At 57.8% G+C, this 14,014-nt stretch overlaps 1 long non-coding RNA gene across 2 annotated transcripts; it reads right to left on the bottom strand.

Annotated features, from left to right (window-relative positions):
- Nucleotides 1–1,870: 1,870 nt before the first annotated feature.
- LOC127462186 (uncharacterized) lies at nucleotides 1,871–12,556 on the bottom strand. Of its 2 annotated transcripts, XR_007900337.1 has the most exons (5): nucleotides 12,541–12,556; nucleotides 11,481–12,088; nucleotides 8,498–8,903; nucleotides 6,487–6,891; nucleotides 1,871–1,991 (listed from the first exon to the last, which is right to left on the bottom strand). It is a non-coding gene; the product is annotated as an uncharacterized LOC127462186 (long non-coding RNA). The 2 variants fall into 2 exon arrangements; XR_007900336.1 differs by lacking the exons at nucleotides 11,481–12,088; nucleotides 12,541–12,556 and adding an exon at nucleotides 10,923–11,455.
- Between the last annotated feature and the right edge of the window lie 1,458 nt (nucleotides 12,557–14,014).

Genomic DNA, 14,014 nt, shown 5'->3' with positions numbered 1-14,014 from the left:
TTTCAGCTCGAGACCCACAAGCTTTATTGCACTGCCAGCTCTGCTCTCTCAGCAGTAGCTCTGCATCTTGCCAGCGCCGCCACGGGAAGCTGCTCCAGGTTCTCGCTGCAGGATCTTCAGCTTGGCTCCAGCTCTGGGATTTTCCAGCTCCAACCTCACACTCCCAATCCCACTCCCCCAGCTACTCCTCTTACCCCAGAACTCCTAGCCCAACTGCAAACTCTCAATCCCAGCCCTATACTGATTTCAGCCCCAGCCTCTCACTCCACATTCCCAATTAGAATCCCAATTCCACAGACACACAGGGATTTCAGCGACGGTGCCACAGGCCCTATCTCCACCCCACACTGATTCCTGAAAAGGTGTTACAGTCCTGAGCTCAGAACCCAGCCCTACCCCAGCCCCTCAGTGATTTCAGCTCGAGACCCACAAGCTTTATTGCACTGCCAGCTCTGCTCTCTCAGCAGTAGCTCTGCATCTTGCCAGCGCCGCCACGGGAAGCTGCTCCAGGTTCTCACTGCAGGATCTTCAGCTTGGCTCCAGCTCTGCCACTTTCCAGCTCCACCCTCACACGCCCAATCCCACTCCCCCAGCTACTCCTCCTGCCCCATAAGTCCTAGCCCAACTCCAAACTCTCAATCCCAGCCCTATACTGATTTCAGCCCCAGCCTCTCACTCCACATTCCCAATTAGAATCCCAATTCCACAGACACACAGGGATTTCAGCGACGGTGCCACAGGCCCTATCTCCGCCCCACACTGATTCCTGCCCAAGTGTTACAGTCCCAAGCCCAGAACCCATCCCTACCCCAGCCCCTCAGTGATTTCAGCTCGAGACCCACAAGCTTTATTGCACTGCCAGCTCTGCTCTCTCAGCAGTAGCTCTGCATCTTGCCAGCGCCGCCACGGGAAGCTGCTCCAGGTTCTCCTGCAGGATCTTCAGCTTGGCTCCAGCTCTGCCACTTTCCAGCTCCACCCTCACATTCCAATCCCAGTCTCCCACTTCCCAATTCCTCACCCTCCCAATTCCCGTCCACCAGGTACTCCTCCTACCCCAGAACTCCTAGCCCAACTCCAAAGACAAAACCCCAGCTCTAGACTCATTTCAGCCCTACCCACCCAGCCCACGTTCCTGCTCATCAATCCTTAGTCCACAGACACACAGGGATTTCAGTGACGCTGCCACAGTCCTCATCTGAGCTCCAGACACCCTCCCAGCTCCAGAGACGCAATCCCAGCCCTATATGGATTTCAGCCACAGCCTCTCACTCCACATTCCCAATTAGAATCCCGAGTCCAAACACACACAGATTTCAGCGACGGTGCCACAGGCCCTATCTCACAGGGATTGCTGTCATTCCTGCCCCAAGTGTTACAGTCCCAAGCCCAGAACCCAGCCCTACCCCAGCCCCTCAGTGATTTCAGCTCGAGACCCACAAGCTTTATTGCACTGCCAGCTCTGCTCTCTCAGCAGTAGCTCTGCATCTTGCCAGCGCCGCCACGGGAAGCTGCTCCAGGTTCTCGCTGCAGGATCTTCAGCTTGGCTCCAGCTCTGGGATTTTCCAGCTCCAACCTCACACTCCCAATCCCACTCCCCCAGCTACTCCTCTTACCCCAGAACTCCTAGCCCAACTGCAAACTCTCAATCCCAGCCCTATACTGATTTCAGCCCCAGCCTCTCACTCCACATTCCCAATTAGAATCCCAATTCCACAGACACACAGGGATTTCAGCGACGGTGCCACAGGCCCTATCTCCACCCCACACTGATTCCTGAAAAGGTGTTACAGTCCTGAGCCCAGAACCCAGCCCTACCCCAGCCCCTCAGTGATTTCAGCTCGAGACCCACAAGCTTTATTGCACTGCCAGCTCTGCTCTCTCAGCAGTAGCTCTGCATCTTGCCAGCGCCGCCACGGGAAGCTGCTCCAGGTTCTCGCTGCAGGATCTTCAGCTTGGCTCCAGCTCTGCCACTTTCCAGCTCCACCCTCACACTCCCAATCCCAGTCCCCCAGCTGCTCCTCCAGTCCCATAATTCCTATCCCAATTCAAAAATCACAAACCCAGCTCTAGACTGATTTCAGCTCTACCCATCCAACTCACGTTCCTGCCCAACAATCCCTATTCCACAGCCACACACAGATTTCAGCAACGGTGCCACAGGCCCTATCTCACAGGGATTGCTGTCATTCCTGCCCCAAGTGTTACAGTCCCAAGCCCAGAACCCTGTCCCTATCCCAGCCCCTCAGTGATTTCAGCTCGAGACCCACAAGCTTTATTGCACTGCCAGCTCTGCTCTCTCAGCAGTAGCTCTGCATCTTGCCAGCGCCGCCACGGGAAGCTGCTCCAGGTTCTCGCTGCAGGATCTTCAGCTTGGCTCCAGCTCTGGGATTTTCCAGCTCCAACCTCACACTCCCAATCCCACTCCCCCAGCTACTCCTCTTACCCCAGAACTCCTAGCCCAACTGCTAACTCTCAATCCCAGCCCTATACTGATTTCAGCCCCAGCCTCTCACTCCACATTCCCAATTAGAATCCCAATTCCACAGGCACACAGGGATTTCAGCGACGGTGCCACAGGCCCTATCTCCGCCCCACACTGATTCCTGCCCAGGTGTTACAGTCCCGAGCCCAGAACCCAGCCCTACCCCAGCCCCTCAGTGATTTCAGCTCGAGACCCACAAGCTTTATTGCACTGCCAGCTCTGCTCTCTCAGCAGTAGCTCTGCATCTTGCCAGCGCCGCCACGGGAAGCTGCTCCAGGTTCTCGCTGCAGGATCTTCAGCTTGGCTCCAGCTCTGCCACTTTCCAGCTCCACCCTCACATTCCAATCCCAGTCTCCCACTTCCCAATTCCTCACCCTCCCAATTCCCGTCCACCAGGTACTCCTCCTACCCCAGAACTCCTAGCCCAACTCCAAAGTCAAAACCCCAGCTCTAGACTCATTTCAGCCCTACCCACCCAGCCCACGTTCCTGCTCATCAATCCTTAGTCCACAGACACACAGGGATTTCAGTGACGCTGCCACAGTCCTCATCTGAGCTCCAGACACCCTCCCAGCTCCAGAGACGCAATCCCAGCCCTATATGGATTTAAGCCCCAGCCTCTCACTCCACATTCCCAATTAGAATCCCGAGTCCAAACACACAGAGATTTCAGCGACGGTGCCACAGGCCCTATCTCACAGGGATTGCTGTCATTCCTGCCCCAAGTGTTACAGTCCCAACCCCAACCCTGTCCCTATCCCAGCCCCTCAGTGATTTCAGCTCGAGACCCACAAGCTTTATTGCACTGCCAGCTCTGCTCTCTCAGCAGTAGCTCTGCATCTTGCCAGCGCCGCCACGGGAAGCTGCTCCAGGTTCTCGCTGCAGGATCTTCAGCTTGGCTCCAGCTCTGCCACTTTCCAGCTCCACCCTCACATGCCAGTCCCAGTCCCCCAGGTGCTCCTCCAGCCCCAAAATTCCTATCCCAATTCCAAAATCACAAGCCCAGCCCTAGACTGATTTCAGCTCTACCTGCCCAGTCCACATTCCCAATTTACAATCCCATTTCCAGAAGCATAGAGATTTTGGCAACGGTGCCACAGGCCCTATCTCCACCCCACACGGATTCCTGCCCAAGTGTTACAGTCCTAAGCCCAGAACCCTGTCCCTATCCCAGCCCCTCAGTGATTTCAGCTCGAGACCCACAAGCTTTATTGCACTGCCAGCTCTGCTCTCTCAGCAGTAGCTCTGCATCTTGCCAGCGCCGCCACGGGAAGCTGCTCCAGGTTCTCCTGCAGGATCTTCAGCTTGGCTCCAGCTCTGGGATTTTCCAGCTCCACCCTAACACTCCCAATCCCAGTCCCCCAGCTGCTCCTCCAGACCCATAATTCCTATCCCAATTCCAAAATCACAAACCCAGCTCTAAACTGATTTCAGCTCTACCCATCCAACTCACGTTCCTGCCCAACAATCCCTATTCCACAGCCACACACAGATTTCAGCAACGGTGCCACAGGCCCTATCTCACAGGGATTGCTGTCATTCCTGCCCCAAGTGTTACAGTCCCAAGCCCAGAACCCAGCCCTACCCAAGCCCCTCAGTGATTTCAGCTCGAGACCCACAAGCTTTATTGCACTGCCAGCTCTGCTCTCTCAGCAGTAGCTCTGCATCTTGCCAGCGCCACCACGGGAAGCTGCTCCAGGTTCTCCTGCAGGATCTTCAGCTTGGCTCCAGCTCTGGGATTTTCCAGTTCCAACCTCACACTCCCAATCCCACTCCCCCAGCTACTCCTCTTACCCCATAACTCCTAGCCCAACTGCAAACTCTCAATCCCAGCCCTATACTGATTTCAGCCCCAGCCTCTCACTCCACATTCCCAATTAGAATCCCAATTCCACAGGCACACAGGGATTTCAGCGACGGTGCCACAGGCCCTATCTCCGCCCCACACTGATTCCTGCCCAGGTGTTACAGTCCCGAGCCCAGAACCCAGCCCTACCCCAGCCCCTCAGTGATTTCAGCTCGAGACCCACAAGCTTTATTGCACTGCCAGCTCTGCTCTCTCAGCAGTAGCTCTGCATCTTGCCAGCGCCGCCACGGGAAGCTGCTCCAGGTTCTCGCTGCAGGATCTTCAGCTTGGCTCCAGCTCTGCCACTTTCCAGCTCCACCCTCACATTCCAATCCCAGTCTCCCACTTCCCAATTCCTCACCCTCCCAATTCCCGTCCACCAGGTACTCATCCTACCCCAGAACTCCTAGCCCAACTCCAAAGTCAAAACCCCAGCTCTAGACTCATTTCAGCCCTACCCACCCAGCCCACGTTCCTGCTCATCAATCCTTAGTCCACAGACACACAGGGATTTCAGTGACGCTGCCACAGTCCTCATCTGAGCTCCAGACACCCTCCCAGCTCCAGAGACGCAATCCCAGCCCTATATAGATTTAAGCCCCAGCCTCTCACTCCACATTCCCAATTAGAATCCCGAGTCCAAACACACAGAGATTTCAGCGACGGTGCCACAGGCCCTATCTCACAGGGATTGCTGTCATTCCTGCCCCAAGTGTTACAGTCCCAACCCCAACCCTGTCCCTATCCCAGCCCCTCAGTGATTTCAGCTCGAGACCCACAAGCTTTATTGCACTGCCAGCTCTGCTCTCTCAGCAGTAGCTCTGCATCTTGCCAGCGCCGCCACGGGAAGCTGCTCCAGGTTCTCGCTGTAGGATCTTCAGCTTGGCTCCAGCTCTGCCACTTTCCAGCTCCACCCTCACATGCCAGTCCCAGTCCCCCAGGTGCTCCTCCAGCCCCAAAATTCCTATCCCAATTCCAAAATCACAAGCCCAGCCCTAGACTGATTTCAGCTCTACCTGCCCAGTCCACATTCCCAATTTACAATCCCATTTCCAGAAGCATAGAGATTTTGGCAACGGTGCCACAGGCCCTATCTCCACCCCACACGGATTCCTGCCCAAGTGTTACAGTCCTAAGCCCAGAACCCTGTCCCTATCCCAGCCCCTCAGTGATTTCAGCTCGAGACCCACAAGCTTTATTGCACTGCCAGCTCTGCTCTCTCAGCAGTAGCTCTGCATCTTGCCAGCGCCGCCACGGGAAGCTGCTCCAGGTTCTCCTGCAGGATCTTCAGCTTGGCTCCAGCTCTGGGATTTTCCAGCTCCACCCTAACACTCCCAATCCCAGTCCCCCAGCTGCTCCTCCAGACCCATAATTCCTATCCCAATTCCAAAATCACAAACCCAGCTCTAGACTGATTTCAGCTCTACCCATCCAACTCACGTTCCTGCCCAACAATCCCTATTCCACAGCCACACACAGATTTCAGCAACGGTGCCACAGGCCCTATCTCACAGGGATTGCTGTCATTCCTGCCCCAAGTGTTACAGTCCCAAGCCCAGAACCCAGCCCTACCCAAGCCCCTCAGTGATTTCAGCTCGAGACCCACAAGCTTTATTGCACTGCCAGCTCTGCTCTCTCAGCAGTAGCTCTGCATCTTGCCAGCGCCGCCACGGGAAGCTGCTCCAGGTTCTCCTGCAGGATCTTCAGCTTGGCTCCAGCTCTGGGATTTTCCAGTTCCAACCTCACACTCCCAATCCCACTCCCCCAGCTACTCCTCTTACCCCATAACTCCTAGCCCAACTGCAAACTCTCAATCCCAGCCCTATACTGATTTCAGCCCCAGCCTCTCACTCCACATTCCCAGTTATAATCCCAATTCCACAGACACACAGGGATTTCAGCGACGGTGCCACAGGCCCTATCTCCGCCCCACACTGATTCCTGCCCAGGTGTTACAGTCCCGAGCCCAGAACCCAGCCCTACCCCAGCCCCTCAGTGATTTCAGCTCGAGACCCACAAGCTTTATTGCACTGCCAGCTCTGCTCTCTCAGCAGTAGCTCTGCATCTTGCCAGCGCCGCCACGGGAAGCTGCTCCAGGTTCTCGCTGCAGGATCTTCAGCTTGGCTCCAGCTCTGCCACTTCCCAGCTCCACCCTCACATGCCAGTCCCAGTCCCCCAGGTGCTCCTCCAGCCCCAAAATTCCTATCCCAATTCCAAAATCACAAGCCCAGCCCTAGACTGATTTCAGCTCTACCTGCCCAGTCCACATTCCCAATTTACAATCCCATTTCCAGCAGCATAGAGATTTTGGCAACGGTGCCACAGGCCCTATCTCCACCCCACACGGATTCCTGCCCAAGTGTTACAGTCCCAAGCCCAGAACCCAGCCCTACCCCAGCCCCTCAGTGATTTCAGCTCCAGACCCACAAGCTTTATTGCACTGCCAGCTCTGCTCTCTCAGCAGTAGCTCTGCATCTTGCCAGCGCCGCCACGGGAAGCTGCTCCAGGTTCTCGCTGCAGGATCTTCAGCTTGGCTCCAGCTCTGCCACTTTCCAGCTCCACCCTCACATTCCAATCCCAGTCTCCCACTTCCCAATTCCTCACCCTCCCAATTCCCGTCCACCAGGTACTCCTCCTACCCCAGAACTCCTAGCCCAACTCCAAAGTCAAAACCCCAGCTCTAGACTCATTTCAGCCCTACCCACCCAGCCCACGTTCCTGCTCATCAATCCTTATTCCACAGACACACAGGGATTTCAGTGACGCTGCCACAGTCCTCATCTGAGCTCCAGACACCCTCCCAGCTCCAGAGACGCAATCCCAGCCCAAAATGGATTTCAGCCCCAGCCTCTCACTCCACATTCCCAATTAGAATCCCAATTCCACAGACACACAGGGATTTCAGCGACGGTGCCACAGGCCCTATCTCCACCCCACACTGATTCCTGCCCAGGTGTTACAGTCCCAAGCCCAGAACCTGTCCCTATCCCAGCCCCTCAGTGATTTCAGCTCGAGACCCACAAGCTTTATTGCACTGCCAGCTCTGCTCTCTCAGCAGTAGCTCTGCATCTTGCCAGCGCCGCCACGGGAAGCTGCTCCAGGTTCTCGCTGCAGGATCTTCAGCTTGGCTCCAGCTCTGGGATTTTCCAGCTCCAACCTCACACTCCCAATCCCACTCCCCCAGGTACTCCTCTTACCCCAGAACTCCTAGCCCAACTGCTAACTCTCAATCCCAGCCCTATACTGATTTCAGCCCCAGCCTCTCACTCCACATTCCCAATTAGAATCCCAATTCCACAGACACACAGGGATTTCAGCGACGGTGCCACAGGCCCTATCTCCGCCCCACACTGATTCCTGCCCAGGTGTTACAGTCCCGAGCCCAGAACCCAGCCCTACCCCAGCCCCTCAGTGATTTCAGCTCGAGACCCACAAGCTTTATTGCACTGCCAGCTCTGCTCTCTCAGCAGTAGCTCTGCATCTTGCCAGCGCCGCCACGGGAAGCTGCTCCAGGTTCTCGCTGCAGGATCTTCAGCTTGGCTCCAGCTCTGCCACTTTCCAGCTCCACCCTCACATTCCAATCCCAGTCTCCCACTTCCCAATTCCTCACCCTCCCAATTCCCGTCCACCAGGTACTCCTCCTACCCCAGAACTCCTAGCCCAACTCCAAAGTCAAAACCCCAGCTCTAGACTCATTTCAGCCCTACCCACCCAGCCCACGTTCCTGCTCATCAATCCTTAGTCCACAGACACACAGGGATTTCAGTGACGCTGCCACAGTCCTCATCTGAGCTCCAGACACCCTCCCAGCTCCAGAGACGCAATCCCAGCCCTATATAGATTTAAGCCCCAGCCTCTCACTCCACATTCCCAATTAGAATCCCGAGTCCAAACACACAGAGATTTCAGCGACGGTGCCACAGGCCCTATCTCACAGGGATTGCTGTCATTCCTGCCCCAAGTGTTACAGTCCCAACCCCAACCCTGTCCCTATCCCAGCCCCTCAGTGATTTCAGCTCGAGACCCACAAGCTTTATTGCACTGCCAGCTCTGCTCTCTCAGCAGTAGCTCTGCATCTTGCCAGCGCCGCCACGGGAAGCTGCTCCAGGTTCTCGCTGCAGGATCTTCAGCTTGGCTCCAGCTCTGCCACTTTCCAGCTCCACCCTCACATGCCAGTCCCAGTCCCCCAGGTGCTCCTCCAGCCCCAAAATTCCTATCCCAATTCCAAAATCACAAGCCCAGCCCTAGACTGATTTCAGCTCTACCTGCCCAGTCCACATTCCCAATTTACAATCCCATTTCCAGAAGCATAGAGATTTTGGCAACGGTGCCACAGGCCCTATCTCCACCCCACACGGATTCCTGCCCAAGTGTTACAGTCCTAAGCCCAGAACCCTGTCCCTATCCCAGCCCCTCAGTGATTTCAGCTCGAGACCCACAAGCTTTATTGCACTGCCAGCTCTGCTCTCTCAGCAGTAGCTCTGCATCTTGCCAGCGCCGCCACGGGAAGCTGCTCCAGGTTCTCGCTGCAGGATCTTCAGCTTGGCTCCAGCTCTGCCACTTTCCAGCTCCACCCTCACATTCCAATCCCAGTCTCCCACTTCCCAATTCCTCACCCTCCCAATTCCCGTCCACCAGGTACTCCTCCTACCCCAGAACTCCTAGCCCAACTCCAAAGTCAAAACCCCAGCTCTAGACTCATTTCAGCCCTACCCACCCAGCCCACGTTCCTGCTCATCAATCCTTAGTCCACAGACACACAGGGATTTCAGTGACGCTGCCACAGTCCTCATCTGAGCTCCAGACACCCTCCCAGCTCCAGAGACGCAATCCCAGCCCTATATAGATTTAAGCCCCAGCCTCTCACTCCACATTCCCAATTAGAATCCCGAGTCCAAACACACAGAGATTTCAGCGACGGTGCCACAGGCCCTATCTCACAGGGATTGCTGTCATTCCTGCCCCAAGTGTTACAGTCCCAACCCCAACCCTGTCCCTATCCCAGCCCCTCAGTGATTTCAGCTCGAGACCCACAAGCTTTATTGCACTGCCAGCTCTGCTCTCTCAGCAGTAGCTCTGCATCTTGCCAGCGCCGCCACGGGAAGCTGCTCCAGGTTCTCGCTGCAGGATCTTCAGCTTGGCTCCAGCTCTGCCACTTTCCAGCTCCACCCTCACATGCCAGTCCCAGTCCCCCAGGTGCTCCTCCAGCCCCAAAATTCCTATCCCAATTCCAAAATCACAAGCCCAGCCCTAGACTGATTTCAGCTCTACCTGCCCAGTCCACATTCCCAATTTACAATCCCATTTCCAGAAGCATAGAGATTTTGGCAACGGTGCCACAGGCCCTATCTCCACCCCACACGGATTCCTGCCCAAGTGTTACAGTCCTAAGCCCAGAACCCTGTCCCTATCCCAGCCCCTCAGTGATTTCAGCTCGAGACCCACAAGCTTTATTGCACTGCCAGCTCTGCTCTCTCAGCAGTAGCTCTGCATCTTGCCAGCGCCACCACGGGAAGCTGCTCCAGGTTCTCCTGCAGGATCTTCAGCTTGGCTCCAGCTCTGGGATTTTCCAGCTCCACCCTAACACTCCCAATCCCAGTCCCCCAGCTGCTCCTCCAGACCCATAATTCCTATCCCAATTCCAAAATCACAAACCCAGCTCTAGACTGATTTCAGCTCTACCCATCCAACTCACGTTCCTGCCCAACAATCCCTATTCCACAGCCACACACAGATTTCAGCAACGGTGCCACAGGCCCTATCTCACAGGGATTGCTGTCATTCCTGCCCCAAGTGTTACAGTCCCAAGCCCAGAACCCTGTCCCTATCCCAGCCCCTCAGTGATTTCAGCTCGAGACCCACAAGCTTTATTGCACTGCCAGCTCTGCTCTCTCAGCAGTAGCTCTGCATCTTGCCAGCGCCGCCACGGGAAGCTGCTCCAGGTTCTCGCTGCAGGATCTTCAGCTTGGCTCCAGCTCTGCCACTTTCCAGCTCCACCCTCACATTCCAGTCCCAGTCTCCCACTTCCCAATTCCTCACCCTCCCAATTCCCGTCCACCAGGTACTCATCCTACCCCAGAACTCCTAGCCCAACTCCAAAGACAAAACCCCAGCTCTAGACTCATTTCAGCCCTACCCACCCAGCCCACGTTCCTGCTCATCAATCCTTAGTCCACAGACACACAGGGATTTCAGTGACGCTGCCACAGTCCTCATCTGAGCTCCAGACACCCTCCCAGCTCCAGAGATGCAATCCCAGCCCAAAATGGATTTCAGCCACAGCCTCTCACTCCACATTCCCAATTAGAATCCCGAGTCCAAACACACAGAGATTTCAGCGACGGTGCCACAGGCCCTATCTCACAGGGATTGCTGTCATTCCTGCCCCAAGTGTTACAGTCCCAAGCCCAGAACCCAGCCCTACCCCAGCCCCTCAGTGATTTCAGCTCGAGACCCACAAGCTTTATTGCACTGCCAGCTCTGCTCTCTCAGCAGTAGCTCTGCATCTTGCCAGCGCCGCCACGGGAAGCTGCTCCAGGTTCTCGCTGCAGGATCTTCAGCTTGGCTCCAGCTCTGGGATTTTCCAGCTCCAACCTCACACTCCCAATCCCAGTCCCCCAGGTGCTCCTCCAGCCCCAAAATTCCTTTCCCAATTCCAAAGACACAAGCCCAGCACTTGCCTGACTTCAGCTCTACCCACCCAATCCACATTCCTGCCAATCAATCCCTATTCCACAGCCACTCAGGGATTTCAGCAACGGTGCCACAGGTCCTATCTGAGCTCCAGACACCCTCCCAGCTCCACAGATGCAATCCTACCACTACGCTGATTTCAGCCCCAGCCTCTCAGTCCACATTCCCATTTATAATCCCAATTCCACAGACACACAGGGCTTCAGTGACGGTGCCACAGGCCCTATCTCCACCCCACACTGATTCCTGCCCAAGTGTTACAGTCCCAAGCCCAGAACCCTGTCCCTACCCCAGCCCCTCAGTGATTTCAGCTCGAGACCCACAAGCTTTATTGCACTGCCAGCTCTGCTCTCTCAGCAGTAGCTCTGCATCTTGCCAGTGCCGCCACGGGAAGCTGCTCCAGGTTCTCCCTGCACGATCTTCATCTCAGCTCCAGCTCTGTGACTTTCTGCCTCGAACTTCACATTCCCAATCCCAGTCCCCCAGGTACTCCTCCAGCCCCACTAACCCGATCCCAACTCCCAAGTCCAGATCCCTGCCCTTGGCTGATTTCAGCTCTTCCCCCTCAGTCCATGTTCCCGCTCATCAATCCCTATTCCACAGACACACAGATGTTTCAGCGACGGTGCCAGTCCCTGTCTCAATCCTACAGTGATTTCTGCTGCAGTGCCACAGTCCCTTTCTGAGCACCACTCTCCCTATCCCATACCCAGACCCACAACCTTTATTTCTCTGCCAGCTCTGCTGTCAGCTCCCGGTAAAGCTGCTGCACGTTCCAATCCTAGCATCTTTCTTTTGTTAAATGTCTGAGTTTTCCACCCCAGCCCTCAAGCCCACATTCCAGGCCAGGCCTGACTATTTTTATCCCAGCTCCATCCCTGCAGTACTTATGCCAGGCCCATGCTCCCTAATCCAGCCCCACTCTTGTTCTGCCCACAGTCCTACCGTCTTTATGTCTCCACCAGCTCTGCTGCCTGAGCTCCAGGTCCTCAGCTTTCTGCTGCCTCTGCCTCAGCTTTCTGCTGCCTCTGCCTAAATCTGCTCCTGGGTATCTCTGCAGCCCGAGGCTGTTGACAAGATCACAAATCAGTCTTTGTCGTTCACTTAAATATCTCTAGGAGCTGTCCCACCCATCCCAACGGGAACATCAACAAAACAATAGAATAAACAATCAAGTAGTCAAAGATGAAAATAAAAGTAAAATAAAATTATAATAGAATGAAACATCTTTTATTACTTTTCTTTGTAACAATACTTTCAATACCAGTCTTCCTGAGAGGCTGTCTCCTAGCCCTCCTGGTTCGGGGGGAGCACCCCTGAGCATGGGTTGCTCTCCCACTGAGCACTGACCAAAGCTGGCCAGCACAGCTGCCCGGGACACTGTCTGCCCAACGCCCTGCCTCGGCAGCTGTGGGGGACCGACCCCGGCTCCCCCTGGATCGGCAGCCGAGGGGGTGCTGCCCCATGGCTCCCCACCGCTCCCTGGAGCGGCAGCCGCGAGGGTCTCACCCTGGCTCACCGCCGCTCCTCGGCCCAGCGGCCGCGCCGCTCCCGGGCCGCTCCCGCCGCTCCAGCGCCGCCCCAGCGCCGCCGCCGATCTGCCCCCAGCGCCCCCCGCCCACGCCGTTTATAGCCCGCGGCCCGCACAGCCCCGCCCCCCTCGTGCCAGCCCAGCCAATCCCAGCGCCCGACAGCGTCCGGCTCCGCCAATCCCCGCCTGCCCGTTCCCGCCCTGCCCGTCCCCAAGAACCCCGCTGTCCCCTCAGGCCCCGCTCCCAGGGGCTGCTCCGCTCCCGCCCGCTGCCCGCCTCCCTCCCCTTCTCCCGGGAGAACTACGGGACGGGACGGGACCGCGGACCTCCCACCCGCCCTTTCAACAGCGCCTGCAGGCACCACGGCAGCGCAGGTGCGGTTCCGCCGGATCCCGAAGCAAAGGCGCCGAGAGTGGCGCCTGAGGGGAACGCGGGGGCCGAAGTGGAGAGGGGGGCGGCTCCGCGCAGCGGCTGAGCGGGCAGAGCTTGCTCGACCGCGGCCCCATTGAAAGGGCCGCCTCCGCTCCCGCCCCCTCCCCGCCTCCCGGAAGAACTCCCAGACGGGACGTGAGCGCGGAGCTGTGCCACCCGCCCTCCCTGGTCCCAACAGGGCCTGTCGGGGGCTGCGGCAGCGCAGGCACGGCTCCGGAAGCAAAGGCGCCGGCACCTACAGCGCCTGAGGGGAACGTGGGGAAGGGGGGCGGCGCCGCGACGCGGCTGAGCGGGCACAGCTTACGGGACCGCGGCCCCATTGAAAGGGCGGGCTACGATTGCACGGAGCGGAGAAAAGCGGGCTGGGAGTAGCGGGCCGGGATCGGACCTGCACGTCGGGAGCCAGAACCTCCCGGAGAGAGCGGCCCCTGTGCCCAAGACAGGCCACGTGCCTGGAGCGGCAGCCGCGGGAGTCCCGCCCCAGCTCACCGCCGATCTCGCCCCGGCTCCCGCCGCTCCAGCGCCGCTTCCACCTCCGCTGCCGAACTGCGCCCCCCCGCCCCCCCCCCCCCCCCCCCGCTATTTATAGCCCGCGGCCCGCACAGCCCCGCCCCCCCGTGCCAGCCCAGCCAATCCCCGCCCGCCCGTTCCCGAGAACCCCGCTGGCCCCGCAGGCCCCGCTCCCGGAGCCCCTCCCGCCCTCTGCCCGCCTCCCTCCCCTTCTCCTGGGAGAGCTCCCGGACGAGACGTGACCGCGGAGCTCCCACCGCCCTTCCGTGGTCCCAGCAGCGCCTGTGGGGAACGGGGGGACGGTGCCGCGCGGAGGGGCCGCGCCGCGGCTGAGCGGGCAGAGCTTGCGGGACCGCGGCCGGATTGAAAAGGCGGGCTGTGATTGGACGGCGCCGAGAAAGGCGGGCCGGGATTGGCGGGCCAGACGCTGCCTCGGGCCCGGATTGGCGGGGCTTGGAGCCCGCGGGGCCGCGGCCGCGGGTGGCGGGAGGTGCTCGGGTGGTCGGGCGGAGGGACGAA

Source organism: Manacus candei, unplaced genomic scaffold (assembly GCF_025592945.1).
Source record: "Manacus candei isolate 608988 ecotype Guabito, Panama unplaced genomic scaffold, ASM2559294v1 h1tg000121l, whole genome shotgun sequence".
Classification (NCBI taxonomy): Eukaryota; Metazoa; Chordata; class Aves; order Passeriformes; family Pipridae; genus Manacus; species Manacus candei.
The sequence above is the reverse complement of the archived record's forward strand: the minus strand, read 5'-3'. Positions and strand labels throughout refer to the sequence as shown.